We start from the raw sequence: 9,319 nt of genomic DNA on the forward strand, positions 1-9,319 counted from the left end.
AATTCAGATTACTTGGGACCCTGTGGACTCCTGCCTTGCTCCTCTGCCTTGGATTTTGGGCAATTTATCGATACAGCCTTCGAATTGGAGAAGGGGGACACAAGGGTGATTCGCATTTCGCTCGTATCTTCATTTTTCTCTTTTTTTTCACCGTACTAGACGCAGGTTTATATTTGGTTCAAGCGAGCACTGAATTGTTTTATTAAAGTGAGAGAAAGGAATTTTGGGAAATTTATCAATATTCGAAGTGGAGAAGGGAGACATAAGGGCAATTTGCATTTCTTTCGCATCTTGACTTTTCTTTTTTCTTTTTTTTTTCACCCTACTAGATGCAGTTTTATAGCTGACTCAGGCAAGTACAAAATTATTTTACTCAATTGAAAGAAAGGAATTTTAGGGGGTTTATTGATACATATTGCGAACTGGAGAAGAGAGACATGAGTGCATCGCATTTTATTCATGTCTTGGCTTCCCCCCTTCCGTACCGGATGCAGTTTTACATTTTGCTCATGAAAATGGTAAATTATTTTCTTGAGTTCAGAGTCTTACCCCAACAGAAAAGAGTTTTTGATAACTCACTAATATAGACTTTAGAGTAGAGAAGGGAGACTTGTATTTTTCATTCCTGTCTTTGTTTTATTGCCACTATGGACGCTGTGATACGTGGAGGAGGGTGGAGCATCGAAGGACTGCCGGGCATAGGAAACGGGCTGCCAACTGTCTCAAAGACAGCTCTAGTACTCTATTCCAGCTAACGCCAAAGGGTTTTGTTCAGCTGAAATTGTGAGTCATAGGAACCTAAGTGTGTCAACCGGAATACCGTAGAAAAATAGGTCATGGTTTGGATTTGATGAATTGGCAGATAAAAAAAAAATCAAGAGAAAAAGAAAATAAGAATGAGAAAGCAAAAGAGCAAAAAATTCTAACGGAGAAAGAAAAATTTAAACAAAGGAAAAATAAAAAAATCGCCTTGAATCAGGTGACGTTTTCAGTTACTTTGATCTCGTTGCCTCCAAACGATTCTGTCGACTTTGGAGAATCCCTTTATGATAATGGGGTTAGAATCTGTTCCCAATAACCCATTCACACGCTGATTCCTCTTCCTAACCTGAATATAGATGTCTGATTTTAGAAAGAAAGGAATCAAGAATGCGGGGTACGATTTAGAATGAAATTAAGAATGTTTGGTGGGATTCAGAATAGAACCTAGAGTGTTTGGTAGGATTTAGAATGGTGTTAAGAACGCCTGGTAGGATTTGGAATAATTTTAAGAATGCTTGGTAGTATTCATAATAGAATTAAGAATTTTTGGTAGGATTTAGAAATGAATTAAGAATGTTTGGTACTAAAAAGACTATGATGAGGGTCTACATCCTTCCTATGGTACCTCTTCGTGACTAGCACTTCTCGTAGTCTAGTTCAGTGGCATAAAAACGACATCATAGCTTTACATCCTTCTGATAACACCTCTTCGTGACTAGCTCCATATTCTAGCGTGAGTCTCTTGTCATTGGTCAACATTCAAGATGGACAGAGGACAACGTTCCGCCTAGTTAAAGTGAACAGGGTATAGTTTCCTGAAAATCAATTACACTGATATGAAATTATCAAGAAAGAATTTAAAGAAACGTAAATTTTTGCCGAATAAATCGCTTACTTTTAGCCGGAACTTAAAATCGTCTACTGTTAATTGGAATAGAATCTGCTAGAGTTTTAGCCCCCATGAGAGAGTTAATGGTGACAGTATTGACACTCTCAGGCTCCTATGACTCACTCTCAGGTGGATAGACTCGCCAGGTGTTCTCTGGGATAGAGCACAGGGGTAGGATTCCTAGATACATTTACGCTTGTTGTTTTGGGAGGAACTAGAGGCGCGAGATATTTCTTTACTTCCCTTTCTCTCTCCCTCATACCAAAGCAAATATATAAACCTACGATAATTTTCCTCCGTTAACCAAAAAACAAGGATCATGGGGAAACTCTACCCTGTCCTTCCCATCTCCTTCCTACAAACGCATATCCAAGTTACTACAGGAAATCGATCCTATGTATGTTAGAGAATCCCTCCCCAGTACTAGATTTACTCCGGGCATGAGAGGGTTAAGCTCCCTCATGAATATTTGACCAGGAGCTCTCAGCCTGGATCGCACGGCCCGGAAAGTAAATTAGAGAGATGCGTGTCGGGCTTTTAAGAAATGTGATTTAGTCCGTTTACCTTAACTTGGTCCAGATTTTCGTCCATTTTCAGAGTATTTCACGTTGCTCTGTGGTCGAAAGAGACAAGGCCACCGCTCTACATACTTTTCCACCGCACTTCTTCGTGACTACCATCATAATCTTGCGTCAGTTTGTTCTTACAACTTAGCATTCAAGATGGAGAGATGGGAATTTTAGGGCGAGTTACAGTAAAAGGAGTATAGTGACGATTTGAATATCAGAGAGTCATTAGCCCTCTCATGGCCTCGTCTACTCTTGGACTTAACACCAGCTTAAGCCATGCGATTTTATTCAGCTGAGAGAGAGTCATAGGAGCTTCAGTGTTAATCCAGTTACTAATACTCTTTTTATTTCAGGGACAGCTTTACTATTCTGTTCCTTCTTACGTCAGACGATTTTATTCAGCTGAGAGGGAGTCACTGGAATCCGAAACTGCTAAAGCTTCTGTGCATGTTTACCTACGTTTGGGATTTTAGAGAAACGGAGTAATTTTTCCGTTCATATACACGTAAAATTCAGATGACAAGTCGAGGGAGAAAATATTTTACTGAAATCGCTGGGAACTACTTGCAGGATGAGTTTGACCAGATAAGCAACGTAGACGAATGAAACTGACCGTACGAGTACAAGCTACGTGACTAGTTTCTCTGCACGTCTGAGATTCTGAAGCGAGATCTGAACACGCTTACTTGTTAACACTTTCCTCCCAATGATTTTTTTTCCTTATTTTTCTCCCTACCATACAATTTTATTCCTGTAGTGAAAGGGTGAATGAAGGCTATATTTAACCTCCTAGTTTGTAGACTCTGTCCTGTGTTGAATTAATGCGCCTGAGGGAAGTAATAATAAAACAAGCAAGACAAAGGACACCCCTATACCACCCCACTCTTATCCACCACCTCAACACATTCCAAAAGGTGTTCATTGCCTAACCCCTCAGACACACTTTAAACACACCCCAGATTCACACCACACGCACCTCATACACACCTCAAACACACCCCAGACGCACAGCAAACACGCTATCAATCCCCTCGAGGTCGGGCTCTCTATGGATGTGGCAAAAATCGATGCAAGTGTGAAACTCAAAACTCTACGGATGCACCCTGCCAGATTTCATCATTCAAAAAGGTACAGTGACTCGGTGAGGGAATGTGTGACACAGTTAGGGACACACACTGGATATGTGGCCCCCGTGGGTACGACAAAATTGGCACTGGATTAAAAGGATTGAATATTAGCTCAACACGGTTTCTTTTGATTCTGATGTATCAAAACAATGTAAATGAAGTATAATCCCCGACTGCATCACTTCAAGCTTTGTGCCTCGGAACAGAAACATGCATATGGTCACCGTCCATTTCAGGTAAACCAAACAAAGCACACTTAGTAAACTTAGCAGCTTAACTTCCTGCCCAAGTTTACCTCAAGTCGATAAAGTTTTTCCTCCCCGTTTGAGTGGCTTAAAAAAAAGATAAGTTGGGAAAGTGGCAGTAATTAAATTGGGAGAGAAATTTTATTCACTGAAACTACTTCTCACCTTTCTATTAACAGGGTGTTTTCCTTTCACCTGGCTCTCTATTAAACTTTTCCATTATCTTTGTATTGTCAGGCTGTTCTTTCTCCTCATCCTTGGCTATCTTCATTTTAGTGTTCCTTGTACTTCTTCTTCGTATAGTCTCCCATGTAATTTGTGTCCTATTAGAAAACTAGTGTGTTATCAAATCCGCCTTTATATCTCTGGCATTGGCGGCAGAAGGAGGTGGGATATTTGTCACGAACCCCACATTTAAACAAACCAAAAAATACAGACCTGTTTCCTCTTTCCAACCTTGCAAATAATACCACCGAAATACCAGCCAAATACCCTCAACACCCAACTTAATACCATTCCCGTCAGTAGAAACAGAGGAAGGGAAGTTTGTCAGGAATCTCAATTTAAAAAGAGCCTTAAATACAGACCTCTTCCTTCCTTTCAACCTTGCATACAATACCATACAAATACCACCCAAATACCCTCAGAATCCAACAAAATACCCTTCCAATCCCTGGTATTGGTGGTGGAAAGGGATGGAGGGAAGTTTGTCAGATGGGTTTGAGAGATAGCAAGAGGTGGTCGGATACTTTACGAGGGGTGCAAACATATACATCATGGAGAGTTAACACAGCCAGAGCAAGCAAGGCAAGCGATGTTTCACAGTACCACACACACACACACACACACACACACACACACACACACACACACACACACACACACACACACACACACACACACACACACACACACACACACACACACACACACACACACACACACACACACACACACACACACACACACACACACACACACACACACACACACACACACACACACACACACACACACACACACACACACACACACACACACACACACACACACACACACACACACACACACACACACACACACACACACACACACACACACACACACACACACACACACACACACACACACACACACACACACACACACACACACACACACACACACACACACACACACACACACACACACACACACACACACACACACACACACACACACACACACACACACACACACACACACACACACACACACACACACACACACACACACACACACACACACACACACACACACACACACACACACACACACACACACACACACACACACACACACACACACACACACACACACACACACACACACACACACACACACACACACACACACACACACACACACACACACACACACACACACACACACACACACACACACACACACACACACACACACACACACACACACACACACACACACACACACACACACACACACACACACACACACACACACACACACACACACACACACACACACACACACACACACACACACACACACACACACACACACACACACACACACACACACACACACACACACAGCAACATCTAGCGCATAGTAACTCACAAAGAGGACACAGAAGCAGCCCAAGACATGAGCAAACGCACACAGAAGCATACAGAGAGGTACAACACCAGCAGTAACAACACACACACACACACACACACACACACACACACACACACACACACACACACACAGGATCCCATATAGTAAACAAAACATTGATGGGATGCGCCTGTCACCCACCCAACCCCTCTATAACACTTAACTTACGTGATGTGTGTGTGGCTGATTTAAGGCGAGTGGAGAGTGGCCTATGACCTTTAACCCGTCCATTACGTGGGGGTCGGCCCTAAATTTAAAAAACACAAAATAAATATATCCTCAACATGCAACACGAAATACAAAAATTACTGATCGGTGGCGCAATTTTTATATTATTGATTCTTGTCTCCAGACGAATTTCTTTTTACATTTTTCTTTTTTTTTGACGGTCCTGAAGTTTTTATTTTTATATAGAGCCCACCTGGATACCTGAAATTTTGCAAGTAGGTAGTAGAGGCCATACCATCACGTCATTGTTGAATAAAAAGAGGTTAGTTTGTAGCCAAGTACTTTGTGAGCAGCGCTGAATCCCAAGTTCCCACCTTCAGAGAGGACGAATTATTTTTTTTTTTCTTTTTAGGTACCGTTCCAAGTTTCTTCCATCGTCAGATTTATTCCTCCATCACGTATTTTTCTAACACCTTATGCTTAGTTCACAGCGTCACATGATTATTCTGTGGCTCGACAAGTTTGGCCTGCTTTGCGTGAAAGTTACACAACGTCACAAGTTTAGCTTATACCGTCACAGATTTGTTCCATACCGTCACCAATTTCGTCTTCATCGTCACAAGTTTATTCTAAGCTGTCACTGATTTGCTTTATAATCGTCACAAATTCCTTTCTATAAAAATTGTCTATATCGTCAAATTTATTCTATACAGTCACAATATTGGTTTACATCGTCACAAACTTATTCTGTTCTGTCAAGAGATTATTTTTCACCGTCACAGTTCTATGACTGGTATTCTTGTAGGTTAAAGAATCTCCCTAACACCTCTTCCATTGGGATTTATTTTGGATATGGATGGTTAATATACTTGCGCACGCTGTTGGCCTGTTTATGCTATGTAACACAGAGGAGGAGAGTAGAGTGTAATAAATAGAATAAATCGCTTAGGAAGAGGTGTCAGGGAACTATTTGTTATATACCTCGTTTGACTTTCCCGCCGTTTTCTGTCAGTTTATGCCCTTGCTTGCTTTATTGTTAACTGGATTGATTCACTGATTTTTTGCTTATATCCATATATATGGTACTTGAAGCCCTTTCACGTGACTTTAGAAACGGACTCCCGTGGGAGTTGTTGTATGCTGATGATTTGGTGTTGATTGCAGAGAATGAAAGGGAGGCGGAGGAAAGGTTTAGGAAGTGGAGAGATGGTATGGGGCAAAAGGGTTTAAGGGTAAATGCAGATAAAACAAAAGTGATGATATCTAGGGTTGGTGGCGGTACTGTCAAAGACGAGGGAGAGTGGCCATGTGCAGTTTGCCACAAGGGCGTGGGAAGTAATTCCATCTTGTGCGGTGTGTGTGATAAATGGGTGCATAAGAGATGTAGTGGTATCAGAGGTAGACTGCGAGATAATGCTGATTTTATGTGTACGGCGTGCCGGGGTGAGCAGGTGGAGATCGTCAGACGTGAAAGAATTGAACTTGCTGGTGAATCTCTTGAGTGTGTGGAAGAGTTTTGTTATTTAGGAGACATGTTGTGTGCTGGAGGTGGGGCTGGAGCTAGCTCTGTGGCTAGGGTGAGAAGTGGTTGGAAGAAGTTCAGGGAGCTCTTGCCTCTCCTGACATTGAGGGGGCTCTCCCTACGTGCTAAGGGGTCTTTGTATGCAGCGTGTGTTAGGAGTGTAATGCTGTATGGCAGTGAGACCTGGGCAGTGAAGGAGGAAGACATTCGCCGGCTCAGACGTACAGAAATGACAATGATTAGGTGGATGTGCAGTGCGTCCCTGCGTCCAAGGCCTGGAGGGGCTGGGTTTACAATGGAAGAGTTGAGAGGTAGGATGGGACTGGAGTGTATTGGTGTTGTGATGAGGAGAGGTAGATTGAGGTGGTTTGGACATGTGGAGAGGATGGGGGATGATAGTTGGGTGAGGAAGGTGAGAAGTGTTAATATTGGGGGTGGGGTTATGAGGGGTAGACCGAGAAAGACATGGGACGAGGTCATTAAGTGTGACCTTAGGGTTAAGGGACTGAACAGGGAGGCTGCAATGGATCGTGCAGCATGGAGAGCCGCCATTAGGTGACCAAGGCCGACACATGCAAGCATGTTGGAGCCTTTAAAAACGAAAACGAAAACGAAAACGAATCCATGCTTATTTCCTTGCTCTTTTCTGTGCCTCCCCACCTTCTTGCTTGTGTATGTGCTTTGGCCTTTTGTTAACTCGTTGATTGTCCTTCCTTAGTTTCTTGTTTGCGTGTATTTTGTTCAATTTTTCCCTGTTTGATCCCTGATTGTCCTTGCTTATTTGTGCTTGTTTGGTTTCTTGTCGGCGTAGGTCCTTGTTCACTTTGGTTGCGTGGTTAACTGTTTCTTTACATGTGCTTGCTTGAGTCATTGCTTGTGTTTGTTTGCCTTTGCTTGCTCTCGTGCTGGACTGTGTTTGCTTCCTTCGTTGGCTGCCTTGCTTGTGTTTGGAACTGAGTAAAATATCCAGGGAGAAATAGATTGCAAACGCACACCTCCCCCTATCCCTACACCACCACCATCTTCAGCTCGCCTTCCCTCCCCCTTTCCCCACACCACCATCTTCCCCTCGCCTTCCCTTCCTCCTAATCTGCTCCACCCCCCACCCCCCGCACTCTTCCACCTCCCCCCACTTCTTGGGTACTGTCCACATATAACCTTCAGATCCGCTCAGGCACACTTATATAACGATCAGATACGGTTTTACGGGCAGCGGAGCGATTCTTTCCTCTCTACTAACTGGGTGAAGAGGCAGAGCTAAAACGCGCTGCCGAAGTTGAAAGTTGAGCGAGAAGTGGCTGTCGAGGTGGTGGGGTTGTGGTTGTGGTGGTGGTGGTGGCAGTTGTTGGTTGCGGTGGTGATGAGTTGGTTATAGTACTGGCATTGCTTGTGACGTTGATGTGGTAGTATTGCTTGTGATGGGGTGATGATGGCGGTGGTGGTGGTTGTTGTGGCTGTGGTAGTGATTGTGATTGATACAGTGAGGCTGGTGGTGTTCACTGTGATGGTGGTTGTGGTGGTGGTGGTGGCGTTGGTAGTGCCAGTGGCTGTGGTGGTCATGGTGGTGGGTATAAAATGACTGATACCGGCCGTGGTGCTGGTGTTAGTGGCTGCAGTGTTAATGGTTGTGGTATTGATGGAAGTAGCGTCCATATCATACAAACGATCAGTCGAGTTAGTATCCGATCTTTTTCATTTTCTTGCAGTTGATTAAGTTAGCATGATGTTAGCCCAGAAAAACAGGGAAGTGCGTGCAAAGTATTGAGGCTAACATTCTTGCTGAGAAGACAGTGCTGAGCAAGATGTACAAGGAAGAGCGTTCAAGGTACTGTACTGTTAACGTCAATATTGCTCATGAAGAAGTGCTGAGTGAGAGGTATTAGATGGAGTCAGTACCTACCCAGACCCTAACGGCTGCTTTATGAGCCACACATTGCAAAGTTACGTCCTCTTTGGGTCCTCTGGCTTGTCCTGGTATGAGAGGCGGCTGGTGCTGAAAATTCTGTCTGTCTGCTTCTCTTTCTGTCCGTCTGTCTATCTGACCATTGCTTGTTACTGCTTTTTGTGAGGTACAAAAAGGACCCCTCATCATTTCTGTCCCTACTTCACAATCACAGCTGCTTCGTACGACATTCCTCTTCTTCCATAATTGGTATGCTGTCAAACATCGTCCCTCCACCTCGTTCTTGGTCAACCTATTTTACTTTCTTTTTTTTAACACATTAAGTCAGACCCAGAACGCTCTTCATACCATCTCCACCTTGTCCACACTTCACTCTTGGTCTGCCTTTCTTCTTTTACACACTTCTCTCTCATTTATACCTGCAAGGTACCAAGTCACCACTCTCCTCCTCCAC

Source organism: Coenobita brevimanus, chromosome 65 (genome assembly GCF_032717465.1).
Source record: "Coenobita brevimanus isolate Jiangsu-jjx chromosome 65, ASM3271746v2, whole genome shotgun sequence".
In the NCBI taxonomy this organism is placed as follows: Eukaryota; Metazoa; Arthropoda; class Malacostraca; order Decapoda; family Coenobitidae; genus Coenobita; species Coenobita brevimanus.